Source organism: Mustela nigripes, chromosome 3, assembly GCF_022355385.1.
Source record: "Mustela nigripes isolate SB6536 chromosome 3, MUSNIG.SB6536, whole genome shotgun sequence".
Taxonomy (NCBI): Eukaryota; Metazoa; Chordata; class Mammalia; order Carnivora; family Mustelidae; genus Mustela; species Mustela nigripes.
Genome location: NC_081559.1, coordinates 64102528 through 64119013, shown reverse-complemented (window position 1 = coordinate 64119013; position 16486 = coordinate 64102528). Strand labels below are relative to the sequence as shown.

General features: G+C 39.0%; 1 long non-coding RNA gene across 2 annotated transcripts in view; it reads left to right on the top strand.

Moving 5' to 3' along the window:
* The window catches only part of LOC132013808 (uncharacterized), a 62887-nt gene that overhangs the window by 41601 nt on the left and 4800 nt on the right, over nucleotides 1–16486 (top strand). For both annotated transcript variants that reach the window (XR_009403109.1, XR_009403110.1), the window contains exon 4: nucleotides 290–414. This is a non-coding gene — a long non-coding RNA (uncharacterized LOC132013808). The remainder of the gene's footprint in view (nucleotides 1–289; nucleotides 415–16486) is intronic.

Below are 16486 nucleotides of genomic sequence, written 5' to 3'. Positions count from 1 at the left end.
AGTCTTTAAGACTTTGAAGTAAGTAAGGAAAACTGCAATATCAAGATTGTGACTGCAACAATGAATTAGAAAGAGAAGATTATTTGAACCCAAGTTTATAAACATGGAGACCTTATTCTGACACCAAGGTCTTCTTAAACATCACTGACTCATCTTTTCCCATTAGGTCTCCAGTTAGCTACATGCTGATAGTTTTGCCTGCAAAAACTACCTTGTTCTAGCAATGTAGCTGCCTTACTACTACTTCTGTTGCATTAGAGTTTTGTTATGCATTTTTGTTTCTTCTCAGGAGAAAAGGTTTTGGAAGACCATCATTCCTCCATGTCAAATTTGAAAATTTTGTTCCCAAATTGACTCCTTGCTAGCTTGAGTAGCCAAAATCTGAGTCACATGAAGAAGAAATGAATAACACAGGTAATGATAATGATAATGATGATGATGATATCAATGATGGAATATGGAGGAGGCAAGAGAAGACTGGTTTAGAAACAAGCTTTAAACATGGTAAGGCTGAAAGAAAATACTATTAGAGGTTTGGATTGGTTGCTTTTCCCAAGGAAAGAAAACTCTAGTAATGAAGTCTGATAAATACTGAAAAATAAAGGAAGGAGAAGCAAGAGGTTATTACAATGGGTCTGGTGAATGAAGGGATCATGGCAGTGCAACATGAAGGGGAACATATGTGAGAATCTTTTTTAAAAAGTAAAGGCAGGGGAACCTGGGTGGCTCAGTCGATAAGTGCCTGCTTTCGGCTCAGGTCAGGATCTCAGGGTCCTGGGATAGAGCCCCTCATCGGGCTCCCTGCTTGGTGGGAAGCCTGCTTCTCCCTCTCCCATTCCTCCTGCTTGTTTCCTTCTCTCGCTGTGTCTCTTTCTGTCAAATAAATAAATAAAATCTTAAAAAAAAAAAAGTAAAGACAACAAGATTTGGATTCTGGTAAAACATGAACAGTATAGGAGAAATGGTCACTCAGTAATGATATTAAGGTTGAAACGGAGTGTCCTGGGGAATGGCAGAGGTAATCTTTATTTTTAAAATATTGAGACTTACTAATACTAATGAAGAAAGTGGTAACCCCAGGCATTTTCTGTAGGTAAACAGAACAATTGAAACTCCTTTTAAAATACAACAGAATTTCCATTTTCCTCAGGCATTCAAATGCAATTAAACTACTTCAGCCTAGAGATCATCAAGTCCTCAGATACCTGGGAAGGGGAGGCTTTAGTTTTTGGAAGAGTCCAACACAGGGACACAGTCTCTCAAGCCAGCATGGGTGTGGCCTTTAATTGTCTTGGGTCTGTCATTGTTTGTTAGGTTTGTAACCTTGGTTTAATTCATGAAGAAGGAAAGCATTTTAGAACAACGTTGTCATGGTAATGATAGGATTGGTGTCTTGATTCTTTGCATATGAACGTATGTATAGTTGTCTCTAAGACTAATGGTATTACAAGAATATGATGTGCAGTTGGTTATTCCCTGTCTTCAGACTGCAGGCTACCCTTGGTATTCACTATAACTATGTTTCCCCTAAAAACACATGCCCTGGCAGGAATGGGTGTGAGAGGGGGATGGTGTTTGCCACCAGGTCCACTTACTTCTGCCCACTCCCTCCTCTACCTGGCATCTCCAGTCCTAGTTTGAGTGATCGTCTCTCTCGGACCTTCTGGAATTCTCACTCACCTCCTCCTTGGTTGGGTCTTTCTCTGCTCCGAGACTTTATAAGTAGGAGAGAAAATTCCATCATTTGTGTGATTGGCAAAAGAAAAACAACGATTATTATTTGTGATGAAAACTACTCAGGCTGGGCAGGGGGGAGTTGTGAACATTCCATTCCTTCATTCAGAGCAATAAAAGGTTGGGAATCTGGGAACAGGAGTTCTGTTTTTAAATTGTGAGATATATTATGCCATAGTTGGCTTAGTGTCAGTTACTAAGGGGTCGTGGCTCTAACCTTAGTGCCCAAAGGGGAAGCCTTACTTGTGAGTAGAGTACGTTGTGTAGCCTACGCTCTTGATTCCAGAGAGCTCCTGGAAAAGTATTTTATTGGCATGTCCCAGCGCGAGGCATTTGGATTCGTGTCTCATTTTCCCCAACATAAAAACAGTATCAGATTCAGCCTTAATTGTCTTTCAAAGCTACTACAGACACTCAAAATCCTCTAACTACAAAAACAGCCTCAAGCAGCTTCAAATTCTCTACTCCCACATGTCTCTCTTTGACTGATCGGTGCACAAATCCGTGTTGCTTTAAAACCTTTTTATCTTTGGAAAGGCTGGAGCTCCAGGAAAGTTGAGAAATTCTTTATCAATACTGTCCCAAGAGTTACTGTTTGAGGGGAACAGAGTTTCAGTCTGGGATGATGACAATGCTCTGGGCATGGACAGTGACGTGGTGGCACAGCAGTGTGAACGTACTTAGTGTCTCTGAACCGCACACTTAAAAGAGTAAATTTTGTGTTACATGTATTTTAGCACAGTTAAAAAAGTCAGGTTACTGGTGGCCTGAAGAAGGAGGTAAGAGATTGTATTTGAGAAGGGCCTGGCGTTGTTCTGTTTTTGTTCTAGTGATTACATGTCTGTTCAGTAACTATAATACTTACCTTTGCTTTATACTTCAGCATACAATTTTGAGTTTCCCAATAAAGAGATTAATTAAGAAGTTAAAAAACAAAACAAAACTATCTAGAGTGGTAAGAACTGTGAGGTCTTGGGATTCCCTTCCCCTGTGTTGTGCCTTATTTTTTTAAATAATATTTTTAATTTTTTATAAACATAGAATGTATTATTAGCCCTAGGGGTACAGGTCTGTGAATCGCCAAGTTTACACACCTTACAGCACTCACCATAGCACATACCCTCCCCAAGTGCCTTATTATTTTTTTTTTTTAATGTAAAAGGAATGAATTAGACTAAATGATCTTGGAAGACTTTCTAGTGCTAACATCCTGTAATTGTACAAAATAATTGCTTGTGAATCACATAACTACAAAAAGCAAAAATCCTAGGGGTATTATTTATCTGGGTTATTTGTTCCCTCAAACAAATTAGAAAATCAAAAGAAAAAAAAAAAGAAAAAAACACTTAGGACAACAAAACCCACCGACTAAGATGAAGAAATATAGATTGTCTAAAATACAGCATGGTAAAGCTGACTGCTCAGGGACACAAACATGGAGAGAAAGGATTGTCTGTCATTTAATTGAAGGCGGGGGCAGGGGGCAGGGGGGGAGTGCGGGGAAGCCCCCAAGGGCTCAGGTTGGGGGGCGGGCAACAGGGAAGTCAGATGCAGTCAGTCTCTCTGAGTTGGAGAGGTGGAAAAGAAGGCCTTCCACCCTCGCAGAGGAGGAAGGGGCTGGCATCTACATTTGCCCTGAACATTTTTTTTTTAAAGATTTTATTTATTTACTTGACAGACAGAGATCACAAGTAGGCAGAGAGGCAGAGAGAGAGAGGAGGAAGCAGGCTCCCTATGGAGCAGAGAGCCCCATGTGGGACTTGATCCCAGGACCCCGAGATCATGACCTGAGCCAAAGGCTGAGGCTTAATTCACTGAGACACCCAGGCGCTCCAACCCTGAACTTTTTCAAATGCAGGTTCTTCAGAGTCAGTTTTGCTTCCACGCAAAATTATGTTCTTCCCCATAGATCTTTATTTTACAGATTCATCCAAAAAATGCTCAATGGGCAACCATACCTAACATGTCTTTCTTGTGATGTTCCCATTTTTCAAAATTCCTACTCATACTTTGAGGCCTACATGAAGTCTTCTTTAGCCATAATGAATCCCTTTCACCATAACGAATCACACATCCCTTTCCCTGGGTTTCTGTGACACTATTGTTTCCTGATTCTCCTCCTCCTCCTCCTCTGTCTCTTCCCATTTACATCTTCCTTGACTTGACTTTTTCTCCCATATCGGAACTTCCTAGAATTCCTAATATCCCAGAAGTTCATTCAGAAAGTTACTATATATATTGTTTCTGGAATTTTACTAACAAAAAGTTGGCAAAACATTGTCTGCAGCCCATTAACTGCTTTTGTAAATAAAGTTTTATTAGAACACAGCCATTTATTTATGCATTGTACATTATTTGTACTCATTTATTTATGCTTTGTCTATAGCTGCTTTTGTGCTCTACTGGCAGAGTTGAGTAGTTACCACACAAACCATATGATTCACAAGCCTAACATATTTTACTATCTGGGTCTTTTCAAAAAAGTTCACCAACACTTGCTCTAATGAATTAAGCTATTATTTCTTTTTCATCATTACCTTTTTTAAGTTTGTGTTTTATTTCTCTAACTTGAAGCTGGAGGCAATGTCTAATATGCTTTTGTGTCCATACAAAGTATCTCTCAGTGCCTTATACTTTTTGGGTTCTCAGTACATAATGATTAATTAATTAATGACTAATGAATGAATGAATGATTGAAATAGGAAAACTACCAGCATTTTTGTTGTTGTTGAAATAAAATTGCCTCAGGTGGAATAATACCTTCCCCTAGCTCTCTACCAAAGATATATCTAAATTTCTCCTTTCCGTCCTCCATAAACATACAGATAGCACAGTGGTTGTGCATAGACTCAGGGGTCAGAGAAGTTAGGTTTTGCATCTGGGCTCTGCCTCTTGCAGCCATGTGACCTTAAAGGAGTTACTGAAGCTGTCTAGGCTTCACCTCCTCTTCTATAAAATAGTGATAACCATAGTACTTCATGACAGGTTTGGTGTGAGAAACTTTAAATAAAGTAATATATTTTAATTGTTAGTTACAGTTTCTGGGACCATAGTAAACAATCTAAAAATGGTTGGCATTTGTTATTGCCTTCCTGTAATTGTATCTTATTCCCTTCCATCTCCCTTTCTCTACCTAATCCAAAGTCCTTTAAAAGGGATATCTTTTCCCTGTATTTCTCATCTTTTAAATTATAAGGCTAGAAAGTTGGAGTTCTCTTGGCAGTGAAGGAAGGGTGGCGATGTACAGATGGGTTCCTATGACTTGTTCTTTCTCTCGCATAGAAAAGCAACAACCATTTTTCCCTAGTAATCAATTCAGAAAGTCAATAAATGCAGTAAGTGGTTTTTGAAAAATGGTAGCCTACTAGAAGAGTGAATGAGGTATGGTTATTTGCATTTTCTTTCCTTTTTTTCTTTTTTAAGTAGGCTCCACACTGGGTCTGGAGCCCCATGTGGGGCCTAAACTCAGAACCTTGAGATCAAGACCCAAGCCAAGAACAAGAGTTGACTGCCAAACTGACCAAGCCACCAAGCTGCCCCAAGGCATGGTCATTTAAAGGATGACTAGCCAATTATATACTCACTTCTGATGGAAGATAAAAGTGCAGTATAGCTAACATAAACATTAAGAGCAAACTTGAAGAACTAAGTCCCCAAAAGCCAATGGATAGGAAAAGAGAATAGAGTAGTGTTTTACTTTGAGGATAGCTTTATTTGACAAAGCTGATCACTCCTCCCCTTAATAGTAATCTATGAAGCCCCTTCTATGTTCCAACTTTGTTTTGGATGCTAGGCATACATCAATAAAAATAATCAAATAAAATCCTGCCCTTGTGGACTTCTATTTTACTGAGGAGAAAATAATGCATAGATAATGGAATGAATGATGAAGGATGGAGGGGTGGGTAGGTACGCAGGTAGGTTAGATAGGTAGATCGATTTTACAGCATTAGAAAGTGATAACTGCTTTGGAGAAAAGGTAGAGTAAAGTAAGGAGAATCAGAATGAGAAAAGAGCGCAGAATATTATTTGCACTTTTAAATAGGACAGATGACCATTTTTAAATAGTCAGATGACATTTGTACCAAATTGTGAAAGATTTGGAGAGTGAATTACAGGGACATCTGGAGGTAAAAATTATAAGCAAAGAAAACATACTATGCAAATGCCCCAAGGCACAAGTACTCTGGGGTGGGCTAAAAACAAGAAGGAGGCCAATGTAAAGACCAGACATAATGATAATAGAAAAAAAGTAATAACTTCTATTGAAGCCTTACTATTCTCTGAGGAATCTCTAAGCATTATTATATATAATCTTCAAAACAGTCACATAGTATAGGCAAAGTTATTCTTTTTTTTTTTTTAAAGATATTATTTATTTATTTGACAGACAGAGATCACAAGTAGGCAGAGAGGCAGGCAGAGAGAGAGGAGGAAACAGGCTCCCTGCTGAGCAGAGAGCCTGATGCGGGACTCGATCCCAGGACTTCCAGGACCCTGAGATCATGACCTGAGCCGAAGGCAGCGGCTTAACCCACTGAGCCACCCAGGCGCCCCTAGGCAAAGTTATTCTTCCCATTTTATAAAAAAGTAAATCGGGGGTGCCTGGGTGGCTCAGTGGATTAAGCCGCTGCCTTCGGCTCAGGTCATGATCTCAGGGTCCTGGGATCAAGTCCCACATCGGGCTCTCTGCTCAGCAGGGAGCCTGCTTCCCTCTCTCTCTCTCTGCCTGCCTCTCCATCTACTTGTGATTTCTCTCTGTCAAATAAATAAATAAAATCTTTAAAAAAAAAAAAAAAGTAAATCGGTATTTTTGAAAGGTTGAACAACTTGCCCAAGATGACATAGCCAACAGCTGCTGGCGTCCCATGTGTCTGATTGCAATGCTCCTGTTCTTGGCCACTGCATTTGTTATCATACCTTCATCTGTCTTGGAGATCAAGATTGGATTAGCTCTACTCTGTTCCCCACCTGTCCAAACTGCGTAATTTTTTGTGACCTTTCTGACTGTTTAACTTGTCCTTTACATGCATTTTAGTTTAAATGCAAAATTCTAAATGTTCGCTGAGGTTTTCCATGGGCCCTTTACCACCTTGTGACATTTCTGAATTCTCTCCTTTTCTTTCCCATTCTGATCTTTCATCATTTTACCGACTTTGCCTTTGCATACAAACCAGTTCAGTTTCAGGGGGGAAATTTACACACCGGAGGGCAGCTATATCTCTGGACTTCTTTCTTCAGAGATTAACTGATGTGTGATGGAGTTTCTTCAAAATGCTTTTTACTTTGTGAATATAAGGTTGCAGACATTCATACCGGGAGGCATTCTTGCCAGTTATTTTGGTATATCCTTTCTCCTTTCCTTCCTCCTTTTTTTTTTTTTTTCCTCTATAGAGTTTTATAGATTGACCTCAGCCTTTGACAGTTTTGCTTTAAAAACTCCTAAATTCTCAACCCTGCCTACCACATTCTTAATCAAATGCAAAATATATTAAAAACAAGGCCGGGAAATAGTACTGAAATTTTAAAAGTCTGTTCACTTCTCTGTCCACTGATAAATGTTTTTCATCAGAATTCCTGAGCATCATCCTCACCCAAATTAATTTTTTTCTCTCTTCAAAGAAAACACAAGAGGATTAAATGACTTCTTTCCCTTCTTCAATGTGTATAAAATACTTTCTTCTGGTAAAAGTATGTGTCAAATTTCAAGCCAGAATGAAAAAAACAGAATGTTCATTTCTCTATTAGGTTATAAAATCCCTGCGCTAGAAAGCCAGTGACCATGACAAGGAAGAAATTGATCTTTTTGCAATGCTATCTGAAGAGAAATGGAGAAAAGAGTAGGAAACTTGGATATTTTCCCCATAGAGAACACTTAAAATTGCTTGGGTACTGGTGTTCTTGGAATGGGCATTGGAATAGATATGTGTGGAGGAAACTGAGTTTTGTGAACACTGTTTTTTGAAAGAAGTTCTAGTTTTTAAAAATGGAAAGACTTAAGTATGTTGAGTAAAGTTTTAGAATTTATGGCATAAATTTGAATGACAGAAAGCCAGTCTGCTTCCTTCAAAAGCTAGAGATACGTTCACTTTTTCAAGCATATGGAAAAATGAGGCATAGGGAATAACCAAGCCCATCTCATCACATTCCAAGTGAAAGCCAAATGGTTCCTAGATCATGACATATAAGATAAGATGATACCATAGAAATGACATAGATGAACTCTTCATTGGAAAACCACTCAAGGTTTCTTTGCCCTCATAAAATGACTGAAATTAATATATGCTTAGGGGCAGCTGGTTGGCTCCGTTGGTTAGGCATCCGACTCTTGATTTCAGCTCAGGTGATGAGATTGAACCTGAAGTTGGGCTTTGTGCTCAGTGCTCAGTGCAGAGTCTGTTTGAGGATTCTCTCTCCCTCTCCCTACCACATGCATACTATTTGTCTCTCTCTAAAAATAAATAAATAAATATTTTAAAAATATTTATATATTTTAATATATATTTATTTATATATGAAACATTTGTATATAAAAAATATATATGCCTGAATAAATATGACTTTACACAATTTATTCTTCCTTATTCTTTCATGGAAATTTTCAAATAGATACAACATTAGGATATTTTAATAAATTCTCAATGTTCATCATCCAGTTTCAACTACTATCAACATATGACCTGTCTTATTTCATCTACTCTTCATCCTCTTAACATTCTTCCATACAATTTTGAAGCATGTTTAAAACAGTATATCCTTTCATCTGTAAATACACAATATGTTCTTATATTCGAGGAGTTGTAATCTGAAACATGCAATAAATCAAGGTTAAAAAAATAGTGTTGGAAGTCTCTCCTGTGATTAAATATGCTTCTTGGTTCCCTTGACTTACCATACCTTCTAATTTTAGACCAAGAAGGATAAGACCACAGATTCGACCAAGTCTTGCAGTCCTTTGGAGAAAAAGTCAAGAAGCCAAAGATCCACTATCATATGTAGCTGACATATGTGATTATTTTTTATCTACCTAGTATCTGAAGACCCTCTTCTGTCTTTGGAGACTTAATGTACTTTGAGACTTCGTAGAAGACAGAGTCTGTTTCCCACTGTAGAATCTTAAAATGTGGAAGAATTTCTTTCCTGGTTCCCTTGAGTGTAAGGTCATAGCCTTAATAGATGCTTAGCCAGGAGAAATACATGCCCAGATTTTTTTTTTTAATAAACATATAATATATTTTTATCCCCAGGGGTACAGGTCTGTGAATCGCCAGGTTTACACACTTCATAGCACTCACCAAAGCACATACCTCCCCAATGACCATAACCCCACCCCCCTTCCTCCCACCCCCCCTCCCCCCAGCAACCCTCAATTTGTTCTGTGAGATTAAGAGTCACTTATGGTTTGTCTGCCTCCCAATCCCATCTTGTTTCATTGATTCTTCTCCTACCCCCTTAAGCCCCCATGTTGCATCACCACTTCCTCATATCAGGGAGATCATATGATAGTTGTCTTTCTCCCCTTGACTTATTTCGCTAAGCATTATATGCTCTAGTTCCATCCATGTTGTCGCAAATGGCAAGATTTCATTTCTTTTGATGGCTGCATAGTATTCCATTGTGTGTATATATACCACTTCTTCTTTATCCATTCATCTGTTGATGGACATCTAGGTTCTTTCCATAGTTTGGCTATTGTGGACATTGCTGCTATAAACATTCAGGTGCACGTGCCCCTTTGGATCACTACGTTTGTATCTTTGGGGTAAATACCCAGTAGTGCAATTGCTGGGTCATAGGGCAGTTCTATTTTCAACCTTTTGAGGAACCTCCATGCTGTTTTCCAGAGTGGCTGCACCAGCTTGCATTCCCACCAACAGTGTAGGAGGGTTCCCCTTTCTCCGCATCCTCGCCAGCATCTGTCATTTCCTGACTTGTTAATTTTAGCCATTCTGACTGGTGTGAGGTGATATCTCATTGTGGTTTTGATTTGTATTTCCCTGATGCCGAGTGATATGGAGCACTTTTTTATGTGTCTGTTGGCCATCTGGATGTCTTCTTTGCAGAAATGTCTGTTCATGTCCTCTGCCCTTTTCTTGATTGGATTACTTGTTCTTTGAGTGTTGAGTTTGCTAAGCTCTTTATAGATTTTGGATACTAGACCTTTATCTGATATGTCGTTTGCAAATATCTTCTCCCATTCTGTCTGTTGTCTTTTCAATTTGTTCACTGTTTCCTTTGCTGTGCAAAAGCTTTTGACCTTGATAAAATCCCTATAGTTCATTTTTGCCCTTGCTTCTCTTGCCTTTGGCGATGTTCCTAGGAAGATGTTGCTGCGGCTGAGGTCGAAGAGGTTGCTGCCTGTGTTCTCCTCAAGGATTTTGATGGATTCCTTTCTCACATTGAGGTCCTTTATCCATTTTGAGTCTATTTTCATGTGTGGTGTAAGGACATGGTCCAATTTAATTTTTCTGCATGTGGCTGTCCAATTTTCCCAACACCATTTATTGAAGAGGCTGTCTTTTTTCCATTGGATATTCTTTTCTGCTTTGTCGAAGATTAGTTGACCATAGAGTTGAGGTTCTATTTCTGGGCTTTCTATTCTGTTCCATTGATCTATGTGTCTGTTTTTGTGCCAGTACCATGCTGTCTTGATGATGGCAGCTTTGTAATAGAGCTTGAAGTCTGGAATTGTGATGCCACCAACTTTGGCTTTCTTTTTCAATATTCCTTTGGCTATTCAAGGTCTTTTCTGGTTCCATATAAATTTTAGGATTATATGTCCCATTTCTTTGAAAAAGATGGATGGTACTTTGATAGGAATTGCATTAAATGTGTAGATTGCTTTAGGTAGCATAGACATTTTCACAATATTTGTTCTTCCAATCCAGGAGCATGGAACATTTTTCCATTTCTTTGTGTCTTCCTCAATTTCTTTAATGAGTACTTTATAGTTTTCTGAGTTTAGATTCTTTGCCTCTTTGGTTAGGTTTATTCCTAGGTATCTTATGGTTTGGGGTGCAATTGTAAATGGGATTGACTCCTTAATTTCTCTTTCTTCTTTCTTGTTGTTGGTGTAAAGAAATGCAACTGATTTCTGTGCATTGACTTTATATCCTGACACTTTACTGAATTCCTGTACAAGTTCTAGCAGTTTTTTGGGTTTTCCACATATAGTATCATATCATCTGCAAAGAGTGATAGTTTGACTTCTTCTTTGCTGATTTGGATGCCTTTAATTTCCTTTTGTTGTCTGATTGCTGAGGCTAGGACTTCTAGTACTGTGTTGAATAGCAGTGGTGATAATGGACATCCCTGCCGTGTTCCTGACCTTAGCGGAAAAGCTTTCAGTTTTTCTCCATTGAGAATGATATTTGCGGTGGGTTTTTCATAGATGGCTTTGATGATATTGAGGTATGTGCCCTCTATCCCTACACTTTGAAGAGTTTTAATCAGGAAGGGATGCTGCACTTTGTCAAACGCTTTTTCAGCATCTATTGAGAGTATCATATGGTTCTTGTTCTTTCTTTTATTGATGTGTTGTATCACATTGATTGATTTGTGGATGTTGAACCAACCTTGCAGCCCTGGAATAAATCCCACTTGGTCGTGGTGAATAATCCTTTTAATGTACTGTTGAATCCTATTGGCTAGTATTTTGGTGAGAATTTTCGCATCTGTGTTCATCAAGGATATTGGTCCATAGCTCTCTTTTTTGATGGGATCCTTGTCTGGTTTTGGGATCAAGGTGATGCTGGCCTCATAATATGAGTTTGGAAGTTTTCCTTCCATTTCTATTTTTTTTTGGAACAGTTTCAGGAGAATAGGAATTAGTTCTTCTTTAAATGTTTGGCAGAATTCCCCCGGGGAAGCCGTCTGGCCCTGGGCTTTTGTTTGTTTGGAGATTTTTAATGACTTTTTCAATCTCTTACTGGTTATGGGTCTGTTCAGGCTTTCTATTTCTTCCTGGTTCAGTTGTGGTAGTTTATATATTTCTAGGAATGCATCCATTTCTTCCAGATTGTCAAACTTGTTGGTGTAGAATTGCTCATAGTATGTTCTTATAATTGTTTGTATTTCTTTGGTATTAGTTGTGATCTCTCCTCTTTCATTCATGATTTTATTTATTTGGGTCCTTTCTCTTTTCTTTTTGATAAGTCTGACCAGGGGTTTATCAATTTTATTAGTTCTTTCAAAGAACCAGCTCTTAGTTTCGTTGATTTGTTCTATTGATTTTTTGGTTTCTATTTCATTGATTTCTGCTCTGATCTTCATGATTTCTCTTCTCCTGCTGGGTTTAGGCTTTCTTTCTCCAGCTCCTTTAGGTGTAGGGTTAGGTTGTGTATTTGAGACCTTTCTTGTTTTGTGAGAAACGCTTGTACCGCTATATATTTTCCTCTCAGGACTGCCTTTGTTGTGTCCCATGGATTTTGAACCGTTCTGTTTTCATTATCATTTGTTTCCATATTTTTTTTTCAATTCTTCTTTAATTCCCTGGTTGACCTGTTCATTCTTTAGAAGGATGATGTTTAGTCTCCATGTATTTGGGTTCTTTCCAAACTTCCTCTTGTGGTTGAGTTCTAGCTTCAGAGCATTGTGGTCTGAAAATATGCAGGGAATGATTCCAATCTTTTGATACCGGTTGAGTCCTGATTTAGGACCGAGGATGTGACCTATTCTGGAGAATGTTCCATGTGCACTAGAGAAGAATGTATATTCTGTTGCTTTGGAATGAAAAGTTCTGAATATATCTGTGTTGTCCATCTGGTCCAGTGTGTCATTTAAGGCCTTTATTTACTTGTTGATCTTTTGCTTAGATGATCTTTCCTTTTCAGTGAGGGGAGTGTTAAAGTCCCCTACTATTATTGTATTATTGTTGATGTGTTTCTTTGATTTTGTTATTAATTGGTTTATATAGTTGGCTGCTCCCATGTTGGGGGCATAGACATTTAAAATTGTTAGATCTTCTTGTTGGACAGACCCTTTGAGTATGATAGAGTGTCCTTCCTCGTCTCTTTTTATAGGCTTTGGCTTAAAATCTAATTTATCTGATATAAGGATTGCCACTCCTGCTTTCTTCTGATGTCCATTAGCATGGTAAATTGTTTTCCATCCCCCCTCACTTTAAATCTGGAGGTGTCTTTGGGTTTAAAATGAGTTTCTTGTAGGCAACATATAGATGGGTTTTGTTTTTTTCATCCATTCTGATAACCTGTGTCTTTTGATTGGGGCATTTAGCTCATTAACATTCAAGGTAACTATTGAGAGATATGAATTTAGTGCCATTGTATTGCCTGTAAGGTGACTGTTACTGTATATGGTCTCTGTTCCTTTCTGATCTACCACTTGTAGGCTGTCTCTTTGCTTAGAGGACCCCTTTCAATATTTCCTGCAGATCTGGTTTGGTGTTTGCAAACTTTTTGAGTTTTTATTTGTCCTGGAAGCTTTTAATCTCTTATTCTATTTTCAATGATAGCCTAGCTGGATAGAGTATTCTTGGCTGCATGTTTTTCTCGTTTAGTGCTCTGAATATATCATGCCAGCTCTTTCTGGCCTGCTAGGTCTCTGTGGATAAGTCTGCTGCCAATCTAATATGTTTACCATTGTATGTTACAGACTTCTTTTCCCGGGCTGCTTTCAGGATTTTCTCTTTCTCACTAAGACTTGTAAATTTTACTATCAGGTGACGGGGTGTGGGCCTATTTTTATTGATTTTGAGGGGTGTTCTCTGCACCTCCTGAAATTTGATGCTTGTTCCCTTTGCCATATTGGGGAAATTCTCCCCAATGATTCTGTCCAGTATACCTTCTGCTCCCCTCTCTCTTTCTTCTTCTTCTGGAATCCCAATTATTCTAATGTTGTGTTGTCTTATGGTGTCACTTATCTCTCGAATTCTCCTCTCGTGGTCCCGTAGCTGTTTGTCCCTCTTTTGCACAGCTCTTTATTCTCTGTCATTTGGTCTTCTATATCGCTAATTCTTTCTTCTGCCTCATTTATCCTAGCACTGAGAGCCTCCATTTTTTATTGCACCTCATTAATAGCTTTTTTTATTTCAACTTGGTTAGATTTTAGTTCTTTTATTTCTCCAGAAAGGGCTTTTATATCTCCTGAGAGGGTTTCTCTAATATCTTCCATGCCTTTTTCAAGCCCGGCTAGAACCTTGAGAATTGTCTTTCTGAACTCTAGATCTGACATATTACCAATGTCTGTATTAATTAGGTCCCTAGCCTTTGGTACTGCTTCTTTTTCTTTTTTTCTGTGGTGAATTTTTCCGCCTTGTCATTTTGTCCAGATAAGAGTATATGATGGACAAGTAAAATACTAAAAGGGTGGCAACAACCCCAGGAAAATATGCTTTAACCAAATCAGAAGAGATCCCAAATCGTGAGGGGGGAGAAAGGGGATAAAAAGAGGTTCAGAAAGAAAGAAAGAAAAAAAGAAAAGAATTTAAAAAAGAAAACGAATAAAAAAAAGTATAAAAAGAAAAAAATATATATATTAGATAACTAGTTTAAAAATGTTAAAAAAGAAAAGGGTAAAAGTTAAAAAAATTTTAGCAGAAGAAGAGAAAAAAAAATTAAAAAGAAAAAAAAATTAAGTTAACTGCAACACTAAAGAATCATAGGGAGAAAGCCATGAGTTCTGTGCTTTGCTTTCTCCTCCTCTGGAATTCTTTTGCTCTCCTTGGTATTGAAACCGCACTCCTTGGTAGGTGAACTTGGTCTTGGCTGGATTTCTTGTTGATCTTCTGGGGGAGGGGCCTGGTGTAGTGATTCTCAAGTGTCTTTGCCCCAGGCGGAATTGCACCGCCCTTTCCTGGGGCCGGACTGAGTAATCCGCTCAGGTTTGCTTTCAGGAGCTTTTGTTCCTTGAGCACTTTCCGTAGAGTTCCAGAGGACAGGAATACAAATGGCTGCCTCCTGGTCTCCTGCCCGGAGGAGCCGAGAGCCCGAGGCCCCACACCTCAGTGCGCCCTCAGAGAACAGCGCCCAGTAACTCCCGTCTGCCTGAACTCCGGCCGCTCCGAGCTCATCGAGCCTGCGACCGGTTCAAGATGTCCCCGAGCTGTGAGCTCACTGTTGGCTCTGTCTCTGTAGCCGGCTTCCCCGTTCTAATACCTGTAAGCTCTGCGACACTCAGACACCCCCAATCCTTCTGTGACCCTGTGGGACCTGAGGCCATGCTGACCCCTGTGGGCTTCACCCCGGTTTAGCCTCTGGAGCGATGTCCTTTAGCAGAACAGACTTTTAAAAGTCCTGATTTTGTGCTCCGGGGCTCTGCCGCTTGCCGGGAGTCAGTCCCTCCCCCCGGGGTCTATCTTCCTGTCACTTTGGATTCACTTCTCCGCCGGTCCTACCTTTCAGAAAGTGGTTGTTTTTTTGTTTCTAGAATTGCTATTCTTCTTCTCTTCGATCTGCTGATGGATTTGTAGGTGTTTGCAATCTTTAGATAAGCTATCTAGCTGATCCCCTGCTAACTGAAGTAGTCTCAGCCTGCTACTTCTCCTCCATCTTGACTCCCAACCCATGCCCAGATTTTTTAAAAGGGAGTGGCTGACCCAAAGAAACAGGGACAGAGTAAACCTTGTATGGAGTCAGTGGCTCTGGTAGCCATGTCCATTTCATAAATGGGGAAGGAAGAAGAGGAATAGAAGAGACAGTGGCAGTGGTGCCTAATCTGAATTCAGCATCTGTGTATAGAAATGTTGATGAGTGCTCAGCAATGAAGTTGATGTAGGGCTAGTATGTTAACATGGCTATGGCTGGGGTGCTAGCTGAGTTGTTTCCAAAGCTGCCTTTGCATGCAAAATAGTTTCAACTCTGTTGGCCATTCTTTGAGCTACCCAATATTCTTTGACTAAATTATATTCTGCATAATCAATGTGTCTGTTTTTGATATCAAGAAACCTCACTGATATACCTGGTGTGCATGCAATCTTTAAATGAGCATCTGGAAGGGACCTTAAAATGTAAGATGCATTAAAGAAGTAATAAAGAGGCCAGAAATTTCTCAAAGATCACTAACAAGAAACTAATAGAAAAATACCACGGTAGCAATTTAAATAATCATGAAGCTCTATCAATGGAGCGGTAGTTAGCATTTTTTACTGCATTCCATTTGAACTTCTTAGTTTAGGTTGTTATTGATTAGTAAGAATGTTCATCAAATACTTCCTAGAGTAGTAAAAAAAAAAAAAATGAAGAAAAAGTCACCTTAAATATCCACCAATTGGACTGGCCACTTTAAGATAGACTACAATTACCTGTCCCCTTCTACTGCGCACATTTTTTACTGCATTCCATTTGAACTTCTTAGTTTAGGTTGTTATTGATTAGTAAGAATGTTCATCAAATACTTCCTAGAGTAGTAAAAAAAAAAAAAAAAATGAAGAAAAAGTCACCTTAAATATCCACCAATTGGACTGGCCACTTTAAGACAGACTCTATAATTACCTGTCCCCTTCTACTGCGCACACATAGCCCCTTCCACCAAAAGTTAATGGTAAAAATTCATATGTGGGCTTTAGAAAAACATCAGTGGCAAAATAATAAGTAAAAAAATTCCTCAAAAACCCAGCATCAAACTAGATAGAACCGCTGCACCAAGCGGAGCCCCAGTTTTGAAAAGTGCATGTTATTAAAGTATTTGTAAATATCATGCAGAAGAACTCCATATTGGCTCTCACTGGGAAGTAGGAATACAGAGAAAATTTCAGTTTTTTCATAGGCTTTGTGTATTCCTTTTCAGTTGGGGC